This window comes from Vicugna pacos, chromosome 8, assembly GCF_048564905.1.
Source record: "Vicugna pacos chromosome 8, VicPac4, whole genome shotgun sequence".
NCBI lineage: Eukaryota > Metazoa > Chordata > Mammalia > Artiodactyla > Camelidae > Vicugna > Vicugna pacos.
Window position 1 is genome coordinate 4,989,716 of NC_132994.1, and position 25,760 is coordinate 5,015,475.

The 25,760-nt window shown below is 37.4% G+C and overlaps 1 long non-coding RNA gene across 2 annotated transcripts; it reads left to right on the forward strand.

Annotated features, from left to right (window-relative positions):
- The first annotated feature begins 464 nt into the window (after positions 1-464).
- Positions 465-8,019, forward strand: LOC140697815 (uncharacterized). Of its 2 annotated transcripts, none has more exons than XR_012075166.1 (3): positions 465-530; positions 842-951; positions 7,940-8,019. It is a non-coding gene; the product is annotated as an uncharacterized lncRNA (long non-coding RNA). The 2 variants fall into 2 exon arrangements; XR_012075165.1 differs by lacking the exon at positions 7,940-8,019 and adding an exon at positions 1,230-1,611.
- The last annotated feature ends 17,741 nt before the right edge of the window (positions 8,020-25,760 follow it).

A 25,760-nucleotide genomic window follows, 5' to 3' on the forward strand; every position in this document is an offset into this window, starting at 1 on the left:
TTTGAGCCACAGCACATATGGTTCCTATTGGACAGAAACTAGAGGCCATTGTTTTAGGGCAGTTGAGTCAATTTCTCAGTCATCCTGGCTCTGTGTCCTCTTGTAGGATGTCCCCTGTCCATTTTCCTCCTTGGCTGCATCTGAGAAGATTATTGGAGTAGTCCTATTTTTGGCACAGCATGGCTTTGGGTAGATAACTTCCTTTTAGTGTAAACTCAGATGTTTCAATTGCTCTAGGCATTGAAAAGTTGCTAGGGTTAACGTTTCTCTGACAAAATAATGCTCTTCAACCCTCCACTGACTTTTGTTTGACTGCTCACTGCTTCCTCCTGGGACTGGTGACCAGTGTCTAAGCTTGTGGAGTGTCATCTTAAATCGGAACTTCATTCTGGTAGTTTCTGTCTCTTAGCAACCCATCTCATTGTGTCATTCTGGGGCAGTGAGGCCACCAACCTATCCCTTACCTCCTGGCTGCATGAGGATGCATGACTCTTAACAATGGGGTTTCTAGTTTCTTTTTCCGGCTGGAAGTACATAACAGGGGTTTGGGTCTGGCTCTGTCTTTACAATTTTAATATTTTCCTAAGTATGGATTTTTTGGAGGATAATCATTTTGGTTTATTAAAATATTATTTGTCCTCATTACCAAAGGTTTTTAGTGCCCTCTTAGATCATCCAAACATATCCGGATCCCATTGAACAGAAACATTTCCCCCAAGAGTGACAAAATTATGGGAGAGATTCTGGTTAGCATGGCTTGGAGCAGGTGCCCTTCCCTTAAATGATAACTATGTCCAGGAAGACAGGATAGTCTGATTGATAGTGCTGTCTGATTGGCCAGGTTTGGGATCCATACTTACCCACGGGCAGGGATCGTGAAGAGGATGAGTCCAGGATGCTGTGATAGAGGGGTGGTTCCTCAAAGACGGAATTCGGAGAAGACAAAGAATGGTCAGTTTTAATGTGACACATAAGGTGTGTGGGGGCAGGTGGGCAGTAAGGTTACATCTAAAAATTCTGAGGGAGGGGCCAGAGGGTGAGGTACCCAAATGAGGACGTAGACCCAGCGTTCACTATTTATGCGTGACTGCTCCCAGGACGGCTCTGGTCTTCCTGAGAGGGACAAAGGCACTCTCTCTTGGGATATCCTTTCCGTCACCTTAGTTGGCTCAGCTGAGAGATGCCCCAGGGCTTCCTTTTTCAGGACAGCGATGATTTTCTCCCTGCAGTTAAGCAATACCAACAGAGCGTGTGAAATGTGCACTATTTGCATTGAGGAGCGTAGAGAAAATGGAAGCATGAAAGAAGCTTCTCTCTCACCCTGCGCAGAAATAAGAAGACAGAGCACACCCTGAAATGCACTGCATGTCTGTTCTTACAGACTGAACTGTCCTTTACAATTCTTCCATGATCGAAGTACAGTGACCTCTGATATGTTCTTTGTATCCAAAAGTCTGAAACAAAATTCTTGCTCTTCAAAATACTTTGCCTGCGAACAATATGAATCAATAATTCTGAAACGTTAACTGGAGAAAATTTTGAGCAAGTACTGAATAAAACTGTTTCAGATGACTGTTCTTTACCAGATTTCAGCTGAGTACTTTCAATTCCTTCAACATGTATGAGAACATTTAGTTCGGAAGTGAAGCAAATGTTTAAGTGGTTGTATAAGCTGGCCTCTCCTCCTGGATGTGGGGGAACATGCATCCGACTCCCCCAGACAACGGCAGTGAGAGCTGTTTCTTCTTCTGATCTAATTCGTCATCAATGCTGACAACTTTTCTCCTTTTCTCCTGTGGGGGGTTGCCAATCTTGAGTTTGTGGATACCTAGAAGAGATTTGATTGTTGCTTGAACCCTTTGAAATGGAACCAATGTTTTTAAAATATCTTTGTATGTATATTTGTCTCAAGAGAGGGCTTATGTAACTTTATAGAATATTGTGGAATAAATCCAAGAAAGGCTAAGAACCACTGATTTAGAAGAAATCTGTTCTAAGATATTTATGGAAAACATTAAAGAAGATTCTTGAGTCCCCAGTCTTTGATGCATCAAATGAAAATATGAGGAACCTGTACTTAAATTGACTCACAAGATAACCCACCTCATCTGCTCATCTGTTACACTATTTCTTTTTTTTTTTTGAACATTTTTGGAGGTACAGGAGATTGAACCCAGGACCTCATGCATGCCAAGAACATTCTCTACCACTGAGTTGTACCCATTTTGTTATGCTATTTCTATACTTACTTCCAGAGTGTTTTGATCAGGAAATAGGTATCTCCTTACCTGTAATTCCAATATTTACAAAATGAGCCCAACTATGGATAAAGAAATACAGAAATGTGACAATTGTCCAGTCTCCTAACTTTACTTTGCACAAGTCTGTGGAAAGGTTTTTGGTGCTGAAGAGATCCCAGCTCTCATCTGCCACAAATAACTACACTGCGGTCCTTCAACCGGAAGATCAGGAACTGAGTAGCTTCACAGCCACATTCTTGCTTTTCCCTGAAGCAGGGGGAAATCACTCAGGTTGGCCTCTGCTCAAAGTGCTGCCCAGAACTGAGGACTCCGGCATTTTAGAGGGCTCTGCAATTTCTGCCCTGGATATCCAGCCTATGGTATATGCTGCTAGGTGTGAAATAATTGAAATTTTAACGAACAGTTTACAGTCGAGTTTCCAAGGACCCCGGGCATTTAGAGATGGCTGGTCTGTGAAATACCCATGAATGAAAATGACCCCAGGTAACTGAACAGAACTCACTCTACAGATGTGTGTATTATACAGTCAAATAATGAAACAAGAGCCTCACAGAATGCTGATTGTATGTGACAAGCAGCTCCTTGTAACTGTAGCTGAAATAAAGAAGCTGACATACAGCATTCGTCTACAGCTTCATTATCGAGGTGGTTAGCTATGGTATTGGGGGAAAAATGATATGATATTATTGAATGTGAAAGTTGTTCCTGTAGACAGACTCTGAATACCACAACCTCAGATCTTCTGAACAACAACAACAAAACAAACAAACAAATGCTTTGGCCAATTTGACAACACAATAGCCACTGATTCATTTCATGGGTAAGAAATCAGTAATTACGGCAGCTTAATAAACATGAAAACCTTAAAAAGTTCACATCCCCAAAAATGCAATTAAATATAAGTTATGCCTTCCATCTCCTCAGCTGTATTAACAATATCTGAATGCCAGTTGCTTAATTTACCCAGTGTCGAGAAAGATTTCCATGAATCTATTAAAAATGAATGAAAAGAAGTGGTAAGCCCGGGACTAATAGGTTTTATACACACACTACATTTTTATAACCATCTGTTAATTCTCCCCGGTCTTACAACTCCTCAGCTAACTTGAATATACAATTAACCAAGCTATCACAATTCCTAACCATGCCCTGTAAACAGACGTTTATTGTATTTCCTATACAAAGAGAGGATTCTGTGGGAGTTGGTCTAGTGTCTCCAGACCTGCCAATCACTTAAACCACTTCCAATGAAGAAGCAAGCTCTGGGGGCCTTGATGAAAGAGAAAATAAAAAGTCACTTCAAAGAGTTGACTCCGTAAAGAGAATTGAAAATTTTTAGAGTCAATGAATTTAGTCAGGGGTATATATATATATATATATATATATATATATATATATATATAAGAGTTTAAGCATGTCTATATATATATATATATATATAAAATATAGGAGAGTTTAAGGACCACTGGGACAGAATAGTCATCTTCTCACGAGAAGGCTCAGAGGATGGCAGACGACACTGTCCCTAATTTCAAGATATTTGCTAATACCTTAAGGTCAGCTGACAACCCAAATTTACTCTCACAGTCTATTTTTTCTCTTTTTTAAGTTGAAGTATAGTCAGTTTACAATGTTGTGTCAATTTCTGGTGTACAGCATAATGTTTCAGTCATACATACACATACATATATGCCTTTTCATATTCCTTTTCATTATTGGTTACTAAAAGATATTGAATGTCATTCCCTGTGCTATACAGGAAAACTTGTTTATCTATTTTATATATAGTAGTTAGTGTCTGCAAATCTCGAAATTCAAATTTATCCCTTCCCACCCACTTTCTTCCCTGGTGACTCTTAAGTTTGCTTTCTATGCCTGTGGGTCTGTTTCTGCTTTGTAAATAAGTTCATTTGTGTCATATTTTGAGTTTCCACATATAAGTGATACCATATAGTATTTCTCTTTCTCTTTCTGACTTGATTCACTCAGTGTGACAATCTCCAGGTCCATCCATGTTGCGGCAAATGGCATTATTTTGTTCTTTTTTATGGCATCTGGTTTTGATGCTTTTGATGCCCTTTCATCATGATCATGATCACAGTCATCGTTATTATGTATGATATTGGAAGCCTTTGCTGCATGTGCAAAGTCAATAATTGGCTACTTATTTAGTCCTTTTCCTTAAAAAGTTCTCTCCCTCTGTCTCTCTCCTTCCCTTCCTTTGTTCCCTTCTTTCTTTCCCTCCTTCCTTTCTTTCTTTGTTCTTTCCTTCCTTTCTCATTAATAATTAGAATCATTCTTGTTTAATCCTAGGCATGGTGAATTCCTATGACCAGTACCTCTTTTTTTTGCCTCTGTTACTGATTTGCTTTGTCAATTTCCCTGAACGTCAGTATCCTCATCTGTCACATGGAGAGAACAACTTTTGAGACATGAACTGGTTGACAGTGTGGCAGCCCTAGTCCAGTTCACAGTGGGGGCTCTCCTTCCCTTTCCCCATTAAGGTGTCCTGGTGAAGTGTTTAATGCTCACTCTGTCATATCAAAGCCTTCCACTGCAGAATTTTGCTCTAGACAATGTCCCATGGCTCAATATTTGCCTAATATTAACCTTTATCTGCCATTTATCCTGCTTCTTTAGGGCCCTGGTCACAGCTAAGATATAGGTGTATGGTATAAAACTAATATAAATCAGCAGCTGTTTGGTTGTATAACTTTCCTAGATAAGAAATTTGATTTTAACATTCAACTTCAGCTAGCAATGTCTTACCGTAAAGAAATCAACTTGATGCGAGATGTTTCAGATGCCCTAGTAGGTTTGTGCAAGATAATTTTGCTTTAATAGGTCTTTCTGTGCCCATTAAATGCTGTCACATACAAGCTATATATGTGCATTGTAAATTCTGGTCCACAGTATGCTATGTGCAAAACAACAAAAGAGAATTTTGTCCATTACTCTTTTGGTTTAAATAATCAGAATATTTCATATATCTTCTAATTGGCTTCATGTGACTTTTTAAATAATTTAAGACAAGGCATTGATTTACATGATGTTAAATATTTAATGCAAAAACTCTTTCATTTTTCAAATATCATTGCAGGGTTTTTTTTCCCCTCTGTTTAAAATGTGCTATGTCACATCTGAGAAGATGGGGCAGGGACATGACTCAGAAAGACAGCTGGCTTAGGAGAATGGTGCAGAGCACAAACGCACAAATATGAAAACACTTATCGAAATCTAACAGCCATGGGTATTTTCCTCATTAACCACACAATTGGCTGGGATCCGCTAGGACCTAATGGCAGGTGAAGCAGAGCAAGCTAATTTAATCCCCTAAAAGAGGGGAGACATTTTTAAAAAAATGGATGTTTTCATCTCTACTTGAATATAAAGTCAAAGAAACATACATTTCCTTAGTAACACTCCTTCTTTGACCATTCACCTGCTCCTTCACTAGTACACCTCAAATGAGTGATAATGAGACACAGACTTCTACTTTCCCAAATGATAACTTTGGAACATTTATCTTTCCCTCCACAAGCAAAGTGTTGGAAATACCCTTTACCTGAGGTCCTAATAAGAGACATCCTGCATAATAGTGGTGTTAGTTCCCAGAATGCAAGGTGGGTGAGGCAGGCGGGATGAACACAAATTTGAAAAATATTTTTAGACTATTGAAAATATATGAAATTAAATCGGTTTCATATTCTTTGTGCCAATTTAAAAATATAAAACTTTATCACGAGCTAGCAAATAAAATATGAATAAGACTTATCAGTGTTATGCCATGAGTGGACTTTCCACTGCCACATTCAAATTATCTGCTGTTTTGCCCGCACCATTTTTTTCCATTACATTTTGTTTTGTTTTTTTCTAGATGTCCTAATTCCAATACAGCAAATTCTGCTTTATTCAACTGTCAGCTTTAAGACCTAGTTAATACAACCTTGCTTTAAATATTTATGCAGAAGATGCATAATTTGAACATGAGTCTTCATGTTGGTGGAAAAAGAAATGATTCAATAATGAATCTTGGCTGTTTTCCCAAACGATAAGGTTCACTGATTGTATTACATTGCTCAGAATTTATGTGATAATGTTCAAAATACTTACATAGGAAAAGAGTTTGGTCCAATGTACCTGACATTGGACCAATGTCCACTGGTTATCCTTCTTAATTGTTTACAGCTGGTATCCATTCTTTGGTTTGGTTTAATTAAATTTTTGACTCACCTTTGTTTGTAGATACTGGAAAATATACAAATGATTTTACTCTTTTTAATTTAAAGAAATATTACCTTCCAAAGTCTCCGAAGTTAACCTCTGACCAGATGAGTATCTCCAGATAAATAAACGTGATAATTCCAACCTAGTCTACAAGAGTCTGAACACATATTTTTTCTTAAGTTATCCATGAGATTTTGAATAGCACAAGATTAAGCAGCACAATGAAGCTAGCGAATAATATTAAAACATGTAAACATGATAATATGTTATTATATTTTTATCAGTACCTATGGGCTTTTCAAAATTACGCAGTCTGTCTAACTAGTGGATTTATGTCTTCTCTGTATCTACACCTACGTCCCTCTTTGTGTATCACTGTTAAACAGGTGCTTTGAATGACAAACTGGTATTTTCTAAATTATCTATGATACTACATGGATGCACAGAGAATTTTTCATATTATATGAAAGACTGTCTTGGGGTTGGTATATTCATTTCACGGGCTAGGTGCTTGTTGAGCAAAACCAAGCACATGTCTTTTACACATTGTTATTATAAACTCAGTGAGTATTTCTAGCACATGGATATTAAGAAGACTCATTAGTTATCAGAGTAGGTATCCGTCTCCTTCACTACAGTCCTTGAAAGTTTTGCTAATTATTGCATCTTCAGCATCTTCAACCCTCACAAGCTCAGGCTTGAGGTAAATGCTTACTCACTGGATGAAGGAATGAATGGCTTTAGTTACTGAGCCTCACTTACAATTTGCAGAGTTTGAACCATGGCCTCTCTCTACAGATCTATTTGGAACTGCCAAAGTGGACACGATTGCTGAGTTAGTTGACTCTAACAAGTGCTCGATGTTTAACCAGAATTTAACAACTTGATCAACAATCTGTGACTGTAAAGGTGGTACATTTAAAATATATCCTTTTCCAATGTTTAAAACAAGAAAGACATACTGTGTCCTAGTGATGATTTAAAATAATTTATAAAGTTAGACACTCGAACAAGTTATTTGGAGGCATACAAAAATTTGCATTCACTTTGACCAAAGTGATTGTTAACATGATTGAACAGTCAGCTCGTCCAAAGGTTTTAGAGCATTTTTTGAGTCCCTAAATGCTGCATGGGTCTGCTTGATTACGTCATACACTTGGATACAAGAATGGAGAGGACTCAAAATAAAATTTTAAAAAGCACAAAAGAAGGATTGGCAGGATTCTACAAAATTGCAGTACTTAAATAAACAACAAATAAATCAATTAACAATGATTAAACTCAAGGGAAAAAAAAGTGCAACCCATCTTATTGGATGGAAATTTTTTTTGCATGATTCATATTATGCTATTAAATGTTTCTGTTAAATGTTACTGATCTGTTGAGACTTAATATATTTGTTTCTTTTTCTCTTTTCTTTATCATAACCACTGCGATCTTTTTGTTCTCAGACCACTGAAATGTAGTGGTGAAGTGTTTTGCAACAGAACATATATACCACAGAGAACTGGTGATGTCTACCATGCAAAGCTACACAAATGAATTTCTACTTTCCAAGTAATCTACTTCCCAGGTAATTTCTCAGGAGGCAGTTCTATGCTGCCACTAAACATATAAAACATATGCCATAAAACATAACTGGGTTGAATCTCAGCTCTGCTGTTTACTAGCTTGAGATCTTGGCCAAATCACCTAAATTGTAGAGACCTTAATCTCCTTGAGTATGAAGTGAGATCAAAATGTCTGCTGCTTAGAGATTTTTCAATAAAAATTTAATGAAATTGAGAGGTCGACTGGCTAGTATTCAAGATTCTAGTTATCTTGTGCTAGCCTAGCCATCCTGCCCTGACCCAGAACCTCCAGTTCCTTTGGAAAATTCTGAGACGAGCTTCTAAGCTCAGTTAACAGACTACAAGTCATTTCTCAGGTTCCAAAGAGAAGGTTGAAAAATCACTTGTAGTGTTTCATAGAAACTAGACCCCAAATTAATCTATGAATTTCAAATTAAATGTTCTGTCAGATCAAAATCTAATTTTATATAAATCTAATTGTCTAAACGAATTCTTTTGAATTTGGTCTTTTTTTGTTTGTTTGTTGGGTTTTTTTCCGTACTTCTCTTAAAAGGATCCACTTACTTTCATACATAAAGATTTCTGAAAAATACTTTAGAAGGTCAAGCATATTCTTCCAAAAAATCCTGAAACAACTAGGGCACTGCTGTCAAGTGATAGCTTAAAATCATTCTTAGTCAACTGAGGTGTGAAGGACCAAATTTAGATCCAAAAAAAAAAAGATGAAGGATGTGACAGAATGTATAGACTTGAACGTTGTGTGAAAGTCAAATTCAGATAGATGCAGACCACCATATTCTAATGTTTTCAGAAACTTATAAGCCCCAAGTTATCTCTGACTCTTATTTAAATATGAATGAGGCCCAGCTTTGCCTGAGTTGAGATCTTGTCTGATTGTTAATGTCCTTCCCATCATTCCTGTCCTTCTTTCCTGCAGTCTTAGTTTGGGTTCTTATCATTTTGTGTCTAGACTAATAAGTACCTCTTACTCAATACCACTGCATCTAAAGATTTGTCTTCCAAAATCCTGCTTTCCTACCTGAGAGGCAGAGTAACACTCATTTGAGGTCCTGGACCTTGGCATCCGGAATATCTGGGTTTGCGTCTTGGATTCGCTTGGGACTTTGGGATCTTGATTCAACCTGACTTAGTCTCAGATTCTTCCTGGATTTGCCTCATGTAATTAGCATCTTCTTATCTTGAATCATCAGTTCTTGGGTAACGGATTATCCACCTATATAAAAATAGATCTTTGTGTTTTCAACCTTAGAAAAAAAGAACAAATTAAAAAGAAAAATTATCTCTCTTGATCTCACATCTCTCCTCCAGTGGCTGCCTCATTCCTCTGTTCCTCTTTATGCACTCCTTGAAAATGTTCTTTGGATTTGTCTCTATTTCTTCCCCTCCCACCTCTCTCTACCCAGCACTCCACTTAGGCTGTCTGCCACCTTTTGTCTTTGAAAAGTGCTTCCATGTTCCTAAGCAATTTTCATCCTTTTGTCTTAGATGATGTCTCTCCTTTCCATCTCTAGGTCTTCTCATTTGTCTCTTAACTTTATATGTCTATGTTACCCCAAAAAGGGAAGGGGAGAGACCTCAGTTCTTGTCTTACCTGAAAGATAAGAATTCAAATGGGAGACAGAAGCATCCTGTAGTGAAAGATTTTAAAGGTTTTAAATCTATACATCTATACATATAGTGTATACATCTATACACTGATGTTAGCAAAGAGAAAGTACACATCCAAGAACGGGAAGCAAGCTGATCCGAGGGAGGATAGCAATGGCCTTTGTTTGCCCCTTTCTTTTATATCTTTGCTTGTACTCTTGCCCCTCTACAAAGGTGGCCTCTTGGTTGATTGATGGCTTTTGCCCCTAGAGTGATTAGTCATGCTCGTCCCCTTTTGTGCATGTTCTTACCCATGATGCATACAGAAAAATCCGTGGAGGGGGCCTAAGCTGCAATGCTAATTATATTACGATGAGCATTTGGGTCATGTCCAGTTGGGTCCTTGTTGCTACTGCATAGTTGCTGCTGTTGGGTTCTAACTGGTTTCTTGTTGGCACTTGTTTAAAGGAAATAAAGCCTCTTTATGCTGAAGGTGGGCATACCACCGTCTTCCAGACCATCCTTTCTCTCCTCCACCTATTTGCCTGGTGCCCGCGCTTGTCCAAGTACCTAACATCTATACACTGATGCCTCTAAAATTAGAACTCTGCACTAAGTAAACAAATTGTGTACTCATCATATTTGTCATCTCAAACTTTTCATAACCAAATGACACCTTTATTTTTAATCCTCTGAAACTACAAGTCTGTTCCATTTCAAGGTCTGTTACTATCACCCACTTACTGACCTGAGCAAAATATAAAACAAAATAACAAAACAAACGAACAAAAGCAAGTCATTCTTAACTCTTCTTTTTATACTTACCCCAAGTTTCCCAACACTGTCCATAGTATAGACCTGGTTGTGCAGATATCAGAGTTGTTGGATTTAGGTATTCTGGGATGGCAACGTTCTTAGGCCGAAGGAAAGGACAGCCCATGAGGGTAGAACATCTTCAGATGAGATTCATATTCAAATTGTTATTTGTATGGGTAGTACTGTTTGGTTATCAACTTCCAGTAATCTGAAGTGCCATACATCTGATGTCTCTGATAGAATTCTGTCTTTTGGACATTTACCTCCAAAATATATGTTCATATTATCTCCACTTAGATCCATGCCACACCCTGCCCGGGCCATCGTGCGCCTCCCAAAGTAGACTGTATGGACTCTTGCCCCCTCCACAGCCATTCTTTACACAAAAGAGATCTTCTTTAAAGCAGTGCTATGTTCTGAATGTGTCTTCCCCAAATTCATATCAAAATGTTAAGCTTCAAAGGTGATGGTATTAGTGAGTGGGGACTTTTGGAGGTGATTAGGTCATGAACATGGAGTTCTCACGAATGGAACTGAGAAATGGAAACAGAGCTTGCTAGCTTCTTCTGCCAAGTGAATACACAACTAGAAGTTTGCTACCTGCAAGAGAACCTTCACTCAACCACGCCAGCACCATGATCTGGTACTTCCAGGATCCAGAAATGTGAGCAATAAATTTCTGTTTTTTAAAAGTTATGCAGTCTGTGATATTTGGATGTAGCAGACTAAATGCAACAAAGCAAGCAATGATCATATCATGTCAATCTTCCACTTAAAACCCTCACATGGCTTCCCACTGTGATTGGAATATGGTCCAAGTTTATTGCTACTGTCTAGAAGGCCCTATTTAATCTATATGTTATCTCTTCTTCCAAATTCATCATGATCTATTCTCATCCTTAGACATTTCCAGAGACAGTGGTCTCCTCTCCATCTCTAGAGCTGCATTTTCCAATATGGTAGCTACTAGTCAGAAATGACTATTGATCCTCTAAAATATGATAACTGTGTTTATATATTCTAACTACATTAATTTGTTCTGTGAGTGTAGAATACATACTACATTTCAAAAACAGTTTGAAAATTAATATAAATAATATAAATTTTATTGATAACATTATTAAAGCTATTCTTTTGGCTATATTAGATAAACTAAAGTAAAATTAAATATTAATGTAATTTAACCACTTTTTTTTTACCTTTTTAATGTGGCTTCTAAAAATTAAAATTATTTATGTGTCTTGCATTATATTTCTAGTGGACAACATGTTTCTAGAACAGACTAAACTTACTTGCATTTTGGAAATTTTCTTCTTTCAAGTTGACTTTCACCTGATTATTTCTTCGATCTCACTTCAAATTATACCTCCTCAAAATGCCTTTGCTTGATCAGCCTAGATAAAACCTACAAGCTCCCTCCTTTACCTTGTGTACTTTTCATAATTTTTCTTATTTCATTTTAATTCTTAGTCCTTATAATTATTAGATATTATTATTATAAATTTTTGGTTGCATATAAGTTAATTGAAGAGAGAAGCATTGTCTATAATGTTAATTTCTATGCCCTGGACTCCTATCATAGTGACTGGTAAATTATAGATACTCAGTTTCCAATCATCACCTAATTGAGAGACAGAATGACTTAACCAGCTGACTATCTACAATAATATTCTTTCAACTTCTATTTTGACTCACTCTAAGCCTAACAGTTTCCTGAAATTGGAGAAAACCTTTTCAGTTGGTGTGGTGGTAGAGAGTATGTGAATGGGTGTATGGACAAGATAAACTGAGATATTCATGTTTGTCACCTTAGCTAATATGTATCTAGCTTAATTTCTCATTGTCCTGAAGAAAAACAGGTACAAGTTTCCTGGGCTCTTGAATTTCTCAAGGAGATTTTTGCATACTCTTGGGTACATATTAATTATTCAATAAATTCATGTTTTGTTTTGTTTTTTTCATGAGCCACAGAGAGCAGATGCAGCAAATCTTTAATTGAAACTGATTCTGTTGGAGCACATATAGATTCAGCTGTAGTCAGTTGCTTTACAAAGATTCCCATGGAAACATTCAAAAAGGGAGGGAAAAGGAGAAACAAAGATATTAAATCATTTTTGGCTCAACAAATGATATCCATTCGAATGCCTTACTTTCTTGTTCTTTCACATGAAATAGATACTTAGCTATTGTCTTTAAAATGAGATCAATATTATAGTTCTAATGTTAAATAATCAGAAATGCCTTTGTTGTGGAAGTTACTAATAAACAAGGTGGAGATGTAGAGAATTGTGGTACAGAGACTGATGAATGTATAGACTCCTCCACTGGAGTCCTTCTTTCCATCGAAATAATTATTTTCCTTTCTTATTTGGTGCTGGCAACTAGATAGAGAAGTTGGTTTTCCTTAGGCTGCTTTCTAAGGAGAAGAAAAGTTTTCTTACCTTGTGGAGAGGACACAGAGATGTACCTTCTAGATTCCCCTTCAAGAAAGGATATGGCAGCTTCTAAGAGTATGGTTACCCAAAACAGCCGCTAACTGTTAGCTTCCTCTTGGTAAGCCTTAGCTCTCAAGCAGAGGTAATACTCTTCTTGGAATGGCTGCCAGCTGGTGATTGAACAAAGTGGTAGCCAAAGTGTTACCGAGTCCAAACTTGTTCCACCTGCCACACAACAGGCTAATAAATTGGGAAACAAGGTATTGGGGCAAAGAATAATGATTTTACCTGGAAAGACAGCAGACTGAGAAGATGGGGGAATAGTGTCCTGGAAAAGCATCTTCCCCAAGTCAGAATTCAGACTCTTTTTATACTAAAATGGGGAGACGGTATGGTTGGTTGTTGCAAACTTCTTGGGGTCAGAATCCTTTGTTCTTGCAGCTGTCCATGTAGGTCAGGTCATGATGTTCCTATAAACCTCCAATAAGACAAATGTTATTTTCTATCCTGTAACTTTTTATCTCTACATAAATGGAAAAAGTGTTATACCCTTAAAGGTCAGAGGCTTGAGAATGGGCTGTCCTGCTATTTCAGGCTCTAGGCAGCATTCTTTTAGAAAAAGGTGTAGAACTAGCATGACTAAGCACAGGAAACAGAACCCAGGGTTATAGGAAAAGATCTAACACGTTCTTCCCTATTACACAAGGGCCCGGTCTTGTACCCAAGATGGCACTCCTCTGACAGGCGAGCCCTACTCTGAAGCCCCCGGTTGGGCTGATAGAGCCTTTGTCAGATCTAGCCATTCCTCCCTTTTCTGTTCACTGGTGTTGCTTCCCAATAAACAAGAGTTGCACACCCAACTCTGACCCAGCATCTGCGTCCTAGAGAGCTCAAACTGCAATCCTTGCGTTGTCTGTTGTGGATCTATTGTAGCTGCCCAGCACTGGATCTGTAGTAGGCTCCCTGTATTGTCCACTGGTAAATCATCTAGGAAGGAACAACCTCAACAAAAAGAGTTACATCTTCCTCCTTCTGCCTCCCAACCTCCTTTTAACTCTTTCTTACTTCGTCCCTTTCTCCCTCCCTTCCTTCCTTTCTTCTTCTTTCCAAAAAAACCAAAATTTTACCAGGCACTCAGGCCCAAGATATACAGTGGTGAACAAGAGCAAAACACATAATGTCTGATCTCATAGTTGTCTACTCACCAGAAAGAGTGGATTTTAAGCATTCTGGATCAGAAAACCTTCTGAAAATTTGGAAACAATATATAGACATGGTTTCCTTTAAATGAACGTGTACACAGTCAAACATTTTGCATTTCAGGTTGTTTTTTTACTAAAGAAAGTGGGCTCCATATGTAGCCTAGATCCATATGGATTTACCTCTTGTTTTAAAAGATAATCAGAATCACCTTAAAAAAAATGTCAATCGCCTAAGTCTTGATTTGCTAAGTTAAAAGAATCTAGAAATCTGGAGGGAAAAAAAAATGTTTTAAGGAATCCTTTTGGATTTCAGAATCATTAATAGAGACCATATAATCAAGACACCGTATTACAGAGACTATTAGACATTGTGTATTGTCAACATAGAACCAGTCCCTGTGTGGGGTTTAAAGAAAAAAGTCCTATATGGAAACACAAACATCTAAAATGATAAAATATTTTCCCCTGTAAATATGTATGACTACAGCAAAATAACAGTATTTCAGTCTACTATATTGCACAAAAATTCTATAAAACAAAGGAATTCTTTCTAGAAATGCATTTGCTCATTCAACTATGAACTTTAAATGTAATAGAACTTTGCAGAAGTAAAGCAGCTGCAGCTGAAGTTTATTTCTTAGAGAAGTTGGAGAGAAAAAACTGGTTGAATATTTTAAGTATTTGTTGATTTCCCTCTGAATTAAAGTATGTCAAGAAAACACAGGCACACACACACAGACACACACCACTCATAAGTACATGAAGGATCAGACTGTCTCTTTCACAAGAAATTTAAAGTATAGGGGCATTATTTATGCACTGAGAAGGTAAACTGGGCTTTTTGCTAGCAGCAATGGAAGAGAAACTATTTAAGCAAGCTCACTTTCCAGCAGAAGCTAAGAGATTTCTTTGAGAATGATTGGACATGGCATTTGGCGAAAAACATTATAATTAAATATGTTTCCCACAAAATAAAAACAATTCCCCGAGGCTTCTTGTGTGTGTGTGTGTGTGTGTGTATGTATGTGTGTGTGTGTGTGTATGCATGCGCGCCCCGAACTCAGTCTGAATCTCAGAAACATCCATTTTGCGGGACTGTCTTTTATTCAATCAATAATCAAGAATTACGGGATGTAGGTGCTGCCCAGCCAAGAGAGCTGAGGAAATTTAGAAGACCTGAACAAAAGAAAGGGGTGGTTGTGTTACTGGAGAATAGGTTCTTGTCTTCTGCAGGAAAGAATTCAAATTCCAAATGTTTTGGCGAAGGGGTGGAGATTTCCAGGAATTGGGCCACTGCCCACTTTTTGGCCTTTTATGGTCAGCCTCGGAACTGTCATGACACCTGTGGGTGTGTCATTTAGCATGATAATATATTACAATGAACTTATAATAAGGCTCAAGGCTCAAGGCTAATATATTACAATGAATCTATAATGAGGCTCAAGAAGTCATATCCTCTGCCATCTTGGGCTGAGATGGTTCTAACCAGTCTATATTGTATCCTCAATTGTTATGTCATTCTTTTAGTGGTGTGCCCTGTCCCCTTCCCTCCCGTCTCAATTATTTTTGTTTTGTTGTTGTTGTTGTTTGTTTGTTGTTTATTTTGTTTTTAGGAGATGGTTGCATTTGTGTGAAGGTCTCCTTCCTTCCAAAGACATAGAATTCGAATTTCAGTCAATAAATGATTTCAAAATTATGACAATTTTAACTTGCAAAAACTATGTTTTCTTATTTGTTGCAATATATATAAAGCCTGGAATGTTGAACTAGCCATTGAATAAATATTTCTTTTCTGCTGTGAGAAGTGAACTTCCTCTCTTTTCTACCTCTAGGTCTTCTTGACTAATAAAGGGTTGAAGACTTTCCACAGGTCAATATCTTCAACAAAAATCTCTATGCAAGCAGGAACAGGCTAAGTATTGACAACAGAAAGATGTATAGTACATGATATAAAATATAAGACTTATAATCCATTTATTTATGAAGTTAATTTTACTAATACTAAAATTTTTAAATATACAAATTTACAAATATTGTAAGTCTACAAATTTTACAATATTTTTACTGTACTCATTGGGCTGAAGTTGAGATGAGTCTTTTCCCCACTAGCCTCAAAAAATCCCTGATCAAAGTCCTATCCCTCTATGAAGATCTCTTTACAAATACTCTTTTCATCTCAAGGCAATTTTTAGTAAGTGCATTTTATGGGCCAGGCATTGTGGTTGGGAGATATAACAGGGAAAGATATTAGTTTAGAAGTACACATTTTTGCATTTTTGAAAGCCATAAGTTAAAACACTAAGGCCAGATGGAAAAATTAGCATGAAGGTTGGAAAGGAATCTTTGGATAGCAACAAAAGTTTTCCCAGTGAATTTGAGAACTTGTCTCTAGACGTGTGCTGATTCTACATGCCTTCACTTAGGAAGAAAAATACTCATCCTTTAATGAAGCCAGTTTTCACAAAGGCATTCTGCTCACTCCAAGAAAAGGTGACAAAACCTTCATGAAGAAGCCTGGCACCAATTAATATTCCTAATGCAGTATATAACTTAGTGGTTAAACCATTTTTGATGTCAGATTGGCTGAATTTGAATCTCTGACATGCATTATATGTGTGAGCTTGAGCAATTTATTCAATCTCTTTGTTCTCCAGTTACTTCATTTATACATGTAGGAAAAATAATAATATTGCCAGAATGGAGTTGATTTGAAAATTAAATGAGTTAATACATAGAAGTACGGACCGTGACACAGTCAACATGCAATGCATTTTTAACTTAAGAAGGGTTCCTTCAAGGAAATTCTGATTCCTTCAGCTTCTCTGACTGCAAAGGGCATATTTTATGTTTGTGAAGAGTTTGTTGTTCTAATTTTACAGGGGAAAGTTAGCTTGAATAAGAAGACTTGGGGACATGCACTCAGATAAATGGTTCTTGTTATTAAAGTGGAAATTAATACTGGACTGTCCAATTTAGAGCTACAAAGAAACACATGTCAGTAAGACTCAGTGAAAAAACTGGGTCACTGACTTTAAATACTCAACTAGGCACAACAAAGAGCAAGAGACTGAGAGAATGTCAGGGGCACAGGATGTAAGAGGCACTTGTAGAGAAGTTACAAATGCTTTAAGAAATTTGAGACATGACACACTATGCTATGGAGGCATTGAAAAGTACACAGATTTTTTTTCTAAGAAATAACTTTATAAAGAGCAATAATATCAATAATGAAATTTACAGGTAATACTCACTAGGTTTTTTTTAACTGCACGCCAGAATTGTCAACTTTATTTCAGATATGAATTTCTTTATCAGAACTGGGTAATCCTGTTAGAAAATCTTCGGCTGGAAGAAGCAACTATGTTAATTATTTTTGATGAGAGGAGAGTGAGAAAATACATTAATTCATTATTTACAAATAATTTTAACTTCAGTTGATTATCAGATTATGTGACTTTTCTTTATCTATAGGCTTGACCCTCTTTTTTGGGAAGAAAGTAAAGAATAGCTCCTCCGTAGTTCAGGGGGAAGATCTTCCCATCCAGCCATCATGCTTTTCTAGCTAGAAAATTACAAGGTTATGGAACACAGCTGAGCTTCTCAATTTATATTAATATTTAGGAAAAAATGAAATTGCCTATACTTTATAGTTTTAAAAGAACTCTTAGGCTGTGGTACAGGCAAGCCAGGTGAGTGAGTCTAGATTATCTACCATTCTATAGATTTCTTAGGTACTGTGATTCAAGAGATAGAGTAAGACCCTTTAAACTTTCACTTAATCATACATAAGCCAAATATGGCCTCAGACTTAACCCCCAAAATGAAGTGATATGTCCACCTCTTGAGTCATTCTTTGATATGACAAAGAGGAAACAACATGGGATTCAGATCTCCAAGGGCTTCAGATGGAACTCTGACATATACAAGTTGTGTGAATTTGAGTGATTAAACTTTTAGAGGCTTAATTTCTTCATTTCTACAATATGAATAATACTTATCTTGCAGAGTTGTTGAGAGGGTCAAATAGGATTATGTTTTAATGTGCCTAGTACATAATATTTATTTAAAAATTGATGGTTGCTATTTATAGGATGGGTTTATTTTTCAGCTTTTTAATTCCAAGCACAGATTGCTTATACCTAGGAAGAGCAAATGGGGGAGGCATGTTTCTTGGAGGTGAGGGAAGGAGCTATGAGAAGGTTCACACTGGTGAGTGGCTCGTCAAACAGACCCCAGACAACAAGGTCCTTGAGAGAATTGGAACCTTGCACATGAGGTGAATATACCCACTCAAACCATTCATCCAATAAATATTTACTAAGCATGTACCTTGTACCAGACAAGTGAGATACTTTGAAATGGTGGTAGCATCACCGCATTGGTGGTCCTGGTGAAGTGAAAGGATTTTTAGAGTCAGGATTGTAAGGCGAATAAACTGAAAGTATTGAAAGTGAGGACCAAGGCATGACTTGTTTGTGATGGACACTATGGAGGGACTGTAGTCGGTGGGAGTAATGAGATCTAAAGTAGCCTCAACAGCTTTGCTTAGAGGGCCAAGTAGCAAGTATTTCAGACTTTGTGAACCAAGAGACAAAATTGATGATATAATGCTGGTACCTACATATCTATTTAAAAATGTAAAACTATCCTTAGGTCATGGGCTATACCAAACCTGGTAGCATGCTGAATTTGGTCCATGAGTAGCTTGCCAACCCCTGGCATTAAATATAATTCTGTGAGTGTATGTTTGTGGTTGGATGAAGATCAGATAGATGAAAGATGAGAGTTCAAGGATCTGAGAGTCCAGAGTGTTTGAGACAGGGAAAAATCAATTTCCTAGTAGGTTTCTGGGGAGACCAGGAGGATCAGTGAGATTATGCCAGGGACAATTTACTGGCAAGAATGCTGGCTATCCCAGCCTGGTGAGGGTCAAGGAGGATAGGAAATGGAAACCTTCTGGCAGAGAAGAGACCTGGAACAGCTCCTTTCACAAGGAAAGTTCTGACACAAGGACTGAAGGAACCGGAAGTGGAGGTGAGGGTTGTGCAATGAATCTTCCTAGCAGAGGAATGTGACTCTAAGGCAGGTGCTTCCCCTCAAGCTACAATATGTTCTCTGAGATGTGATGTCAAGTAGTTCAACTGAATTAAAAGAGTAAAAGTTCTGGTGGAATGACTAGGTGAATACAAATCAGAAGAGTTCCTCATGGTCAATGTTCCTTTAGCTAAGTTTTCCTTCATTTAGACCAGGTACAGATTAAGAGTCTAAGGGTTATTCTTTGCCAATGTCCATATTCTTCATTCTTCATTTTGGAACAGAAATATGATGGAAGGTTCATAGTGTTTCTGTACCTCTATCTCCCACCTTCCCTAAGAGTATTCTTACTCCTGGGTTGTGGTAGTGACAATCCCTTCCTAATGGTAGTGAATATTTCCTTATAATTCCTATAATACATGAATAATCCTTACCACTGTTCTTGCACATAAATCAATACTGCTGCACCATACCGCTCCTCCACCCTGAGTGGGATCTGATCATTGTTCAGGAACCTGGGGAAGCCGGTTCAGCTTGTGTCACGGTCAGGAGCCGGGCACCTCAGACTCCGCATGCAGTACGGTATCTCTTTAAATCACAGGGACTCTCTTCTTTTGCTCATTCCTAGGTAAACCCTCCAGTGTGTCCGCCTTGTCTTATAACATTGCAGATATGGTTCCTGTCACTGGGTCAAATTCTTGGAACTTTGCAATTTTTTCCTACCACATCAACTGCTAGAAAGTTGTGCTTGCTTTTCTTGCCTGGTAAATGCCTTTTTCCTTAGGCATTGCTTCTTTCTGGTGAGCACGTACCTATTATTATAACCACTCCCTTTTTATTTTTTGTCCCATAAAGGTCATGTCCATATCAGTGATGTATATCTCAATATCTGGCCTTCCAGACCCAGATTAGAAGTCAGGAGTGGTGTTTGGACAGAGTAGAATTTCACTACATACGGAATAGTTTGGGAAGAGATAAGCTATCTATATTTTTTGTGTGAAAGTTAATTAAGAAAATTTTAAAAGAGGAAGCATAGTAGAAAAGCACTTCAAAAAATATATATATATATACACCTATACACAGTTGGTTTTTTTTTTTTTTGTGACACACTAACACATACTGGAGAAGGATTCAAGACGGTGCTGTTGGAAGATCCTGAACTCACCTCCTCCTACAAACGTAACAAATCTACAACTATATGGAATAATTCCCTCTGAAAGGGATCTGAAAGCTGGATAAGGAGTCCCCACAACAAAGGGAAAAAAGGCAGCATTGAGACAGGTAGGAGAAAGAGAGATATGGTCATGCCAAGAAAAAACCATACTTCAACCACGGTGAGCCACGATTGGAAAGGATTACAAAGAAAGTTTTATTTCCCCTCAGGAGTGAGGGCTGGAGCTCTGCATTAGGTACCCCACCCCCTAGGTCCAGCACAGGAGAAACAAGCCTCTCAAACACCTGACTTTGAAAACCAATGAGGAATAAGTCCAAAAAAGTTATAGAACTACAGGAAGTGAAAAACCTGAGCTTTCAATTCTAAGCATAGATCTGGCTTGAACAGATGGGGAACTCTTTGCTATGCCCTTGCATTTTGTAGACTCAAATGCCAATCTCAGGATAGGAAAAGGAATGATGAAAAAATTATGGAAGCCATGGGGTCGATTTATTACTATGTGAGTCTATAGACAGCCGAGTCCAGGAGCATATTATAGACTCTAACAGGAGAAAATGGCTGTACCGGAATTGACTTACTGAGAAGAGAATTCTACCCCACAATCAATTGATGCTTTATGTACTTTTCCCATGTATAGCGTTCAAGGGGATGGATGGCATAAATAGCTCTTTACAGGTAGCCCATTGTAAAATGAAATCCACCTGTCTCATTTTGATGAAAAGTATTTAAAAGCATGTAGAAGAAAGAGGAGGCCAGCGGTTTAACCAGCTCTTTACTAGCCAATTTAACCAGAAAAAAACAACCTGATATCCCCAGAAATACACACTTTGATATATTATAATGCATCCTTCAAGTGTCTATATATTTATTTCCTGTATAAAATATTGTTTGGAGGACTCATTCACTTCGACAGCCCCAATGGGGTAATAGAAAAGAATAAGTCTGACTCCATGCTTGATCTAGTCCTTTAGCTCTAACCCTGGGCTCTGTTTCCTGGGCTCAGTCACGCTGGCTCTGCACCTTTTGTGAAAGAATGTTGCCTAGAGCCTGAAATAGACAGGAGAGCCCATTCTCAAGGCTCTGTCCTTTAAGGGTAAAACACTTTCCCATTCATATAAAGATAAAAAGTTGCAGAACAGAAAGTAACATTTGTCTTATTGGAGGTTTACAGGAACACCATGACCTGAATCATGTGGACAGCTGCAAGAACAAAGGATTCCAAAACCAAGAAGTTTGCAGCAACCAATCATGCCCCCAGCACTTTTTAGTATAAAAGGATCTTGAATTCTGACTGGGGGAAGATGATTCTCCAGGACATTAGTCTCCTATCTCCTCTGTCTGCTGGCTTTCCAAATAAAGTAGTTATTCCTTGCCACAACGCCTCATCTCCCAATCTATTGGCCTGTCATGTGGTGAGCAGAATGAGTTTGGTAACAACAGGTCATAGGTACCCAACACCCAGGCTCCGTGAAAGTATGCATTTTACTTCAGAGAACACAGCTGTCATTGACTTACCCAGCACTTCTTTTTAGTTTGTTCAAAATGGAAAAAAAAAAATGCCCTGTAGGATTTTTCACTTGCTCATATTTAAGGAAAAAATACTGGTATTTAATCTGCAGGGCGAATAAAGGCTTAGAATTCAGTATTTCTTTAAAAAATGGTATTTAAAATATTCATAATATTGAAATAGCTTTAAGTTTCACCATACAGATCACCCTGTATTTTAAGACTTTCTTGAGCCAAACTCTGTCCAGCATCCAGGCTGCTCAACCATTATGAGATCAGAGTATGTTTGCTCTCTCATGTCTCAGGGGAACCACAAGGTGACCGTTTGTCATTGGCTGAATCCACAACGTTCAGAGCAAAAAACAGGTTTGGCAGTTACAGACAGGTCCCAACTAACAAACAGATCCAGTTCCAAAACCCATTTATTTATTCAGAGTTAGTTATTTGGAACCCAGATACATCATTTCATACGAACAATGTAATGAATGGCAGGGTGACTTCCAGGGAAGCCCATACAATCCAATTATCATAGAATTCAGTAGAAACACTGTTCCAGCAGGTGCCAGGACCCTTGCACCTTTCCCAGACTCGTGCTGAAGCCTGGTCATGTGGTTCCCTCACTCCCAGGGAGTGGAGATCTCTCTGACCTGAGGATTCTTCTGGCACTCTAAAGTCCCTTGGGATGACACATTTTCATGTGTTCACGTTCACGTGTATAGGATATACACAAGATGACTCTTCCTAATTTGGGGGACTATCTGCAAATGATTAATTAAATCAATGTGGCAAACGCATTTGCATAATTCTGGGCACAAAGTAGATTCATCTGGCTTGAAAAGATCTAACTTGGCTTACTGCATAGCCAAGATCTTAACTGCTTCTCATGTTTATACTCGGTAGATTTAGCAATTGGAATAAACAGTTCCGCCTAAAGAGTAGTTTAGCAGTTTCTATGTCTTTAAATCAAAAATAATATGAGTAGTCACTTAGTAGTATGAGAAAGTAACCTTTATTCTTATCTATAATGAAGTATTAAGTATTGCAGAAAGTGGCTCTCATTTATTTTTGGCTCTCTAATTTTCCTGTTGAAAAATAAATCAAGTTGATTGTGACCTATGTGAATTTGCCTTTATTCAGTTTTAAGAGACAGTCCAAAAATCTTTCTTATTTTTTATTTATAGTCTCCATTCTGCAAGCTCTTCTCATTCCCATGTTTCTTACTGGCCATTAAATGCTCTGTTTCTGAATGTTCTTTCCAAAATACCTCTGTTGCTCACTAAATTATTAAACAATTCCAATTCATCGCTTCTTTCCTTCAGTTAGAATAGCTGAAAAGGAGCAGTATTAAGCATAGTAAAGCACAAAATTCTTTATTCCTCTTTGCCAAATGGTTTATTAATATGTTCTACTTAGTATAATATTGAAATTCATCCAAAATTGTGATTTTGGAAGGATCTTTTCCTGGAACAAAGTCGTAGAATAGGCCATTCTCTATTTTTTGAAAGTGGTATTTATTTACTTACCAAAAATTTAAAAAATTCAGTCAACAAGCATTTATGTGTATTAAAATGTTACATTTCCACTGCTACAATTATTAGACAGTTTATAATCTAGAGATAACAGGTTGTTAAAATTAATGCTAACATATATTTGAGAATTTTTTATAATAAATGAGAAGAATATATTTTGAGATGAAACGACTGTATATATAGTTTAAGATTATTACTCACATAATCCATTACTGAATCAGTAACAACTTACATTTTACCTCCTTCATTTTGGGTTTTTTATTTTCTCTCTTTTTCTAATTAACATGAATGTAAATAAATTTTAAAACACTCTTGACTTTTACAACATTCTTTCAGAAGAATTAACAACTATAGGTTTAGTCCCAGAATAACTTAAACATAGGTACTGGAATGATGTATGAACAAAGATTAGTGAGCAAATAAAAGAGAAAATTTTTTAATGAAGTACCTGGAAGTATTTGTTATTGTTAAATGCCCTGCTTCCTTAAAGCTAGTATGAGAAGAAACTCATTCCAAAGTTTTTAACAAATGTATGTAATATTTGTGTGATAAACTCTTAGGAAAATTCCCTTTTCTTTTCAATGAAGAGTTTCTTATGAGATACACAAATGCATATAATTTAACAAAGATAAAATCTAAAGAATTGTTTTTAAACACTAAGCTTCATAAAGCTCTCGAGCTAAAAGGGATTCTATTAGTTACCTATTTCTGTGGAACAGATTACACCAAAATTTAATGGTTTAAAACAATAATATTTGCTATCTCATCATGTGCGTAGGTCAGTGATTCAAGCTTGGCTTATATCAAAGTCTTCCACAGGGGTATCAAGGTGCCATCTGGGTCTGTGGACATCTCTTAACTTCCCTGGGAAAGATCTGCTTTCAAGGTCCCCCAGGTAGCTGCTGGCAGGATTCAGGTTGTCACAGGCTGTTGGACAGAGAATCTCGGGTCCTCAGAGGCCTCCCCTGCTCCATTCCCTGTGGGCCTCTCCGGTGACAGCTCACAAGATGGCCACTGGCTTCATCAGAGGGAGCCAATCACAGGGCACGAGAGTACTAGAAAGATGAAAGTCACAGACCTGTGAAACCTAATCTCTGAAGCTGCAGCCTCTCACTTTTGCCATATTCTACTAGCTGTAAGCAAGTCACCAGATCCAGCCCGAGCTCGAAGGGCAGAAAATTACACAAATACCTGAATACCAGGCAGCAGGCATCACTGGGAGCAATTCCAGAAGCAGCCTGCTATGGGTTTTAGACAGATGCTGATACAAACCTTTCTTTATACAAAGAAACTGAGACACAGAGAGAGAAATACGTTTATTCCAACATCTGCCTTGGCCAGAGGCCATCAGTAATAGCAATAGTTAACTTTTCTTGATTCCTTCATATGCTTTCATTTATTTCTAAGGGCTTACACACATTATCTCATTTAATTATCTCGAATACTTTTTGAAAAATATGTATTTGAATCCTATTTTAGAAATTAGAAACTTGAGCTGCAGAGAGATTCAATAATTTGCTCAAATAATATTGGCCTGTGTGTGACTGAACTGGGGCTTCTTTCCTGGCACCTCAACTCCAGATCCTACACCTTATTACACCCAGAATTACACTGAAATGGCTACATGAACTCAATTTTAAGTTGCTGTAAATCAGTTGCCAAGGACATGGTCTATGTTTTTTATACATTTTCTCGAGTAAATCTCCATTTGAGAATTTAGACTACTATTAAGGTTAAAAAATATTTTTCTACTTTCAAAATCAGTGCACTCATTTCATTTTATAAGGGAGATATTTTCATGTTTTTCCTTATTTGGCATAATTTCCAGAACCAAAAAAAAAAAAATTCTTTGAGACTGTTGATTGTTTTGTGAGGCAATGCAGCTATATGTATCCAGAAACTTAAAAATATTTATTTATGTCTTCCAATTTCAGAAATTTGTATCTAGAGAATAAATATAAATATTCCTGTGAATACCTGCAAAAGGCGCTGCATGAGATTTGTAATGGTGGCGTGAGGCATAATGAAATAAAAATCCAAATCTGAGATGGATAAGCATAATGAGAAGTTACGATAGAATATCATTTAGCTGTTTTAAAAGGATATTGTGAAAAATCATTAGAAATTTCTCATGCATTAGCAGAAAAAAATCAACACACAGCATTTTAGCTGAAGCATAAACTCAACTATGAAAGGGAAATTGGTAGGAAAACAGAGCAAAAGAAATATACAAAACTATTCTACAGAGGTTGCTTGTGAATTATAAGAGCAACAGCTCCCTTCTTTCTACTTTGTCCTCTGTTGAGATTTATTATTTTGAAAAAAGAGGGAATAATGTTAATTAGGTAAACTTGAAAAAAAAATTTCCCAGGGAACCTGACCATTCCTTCCTTTTGT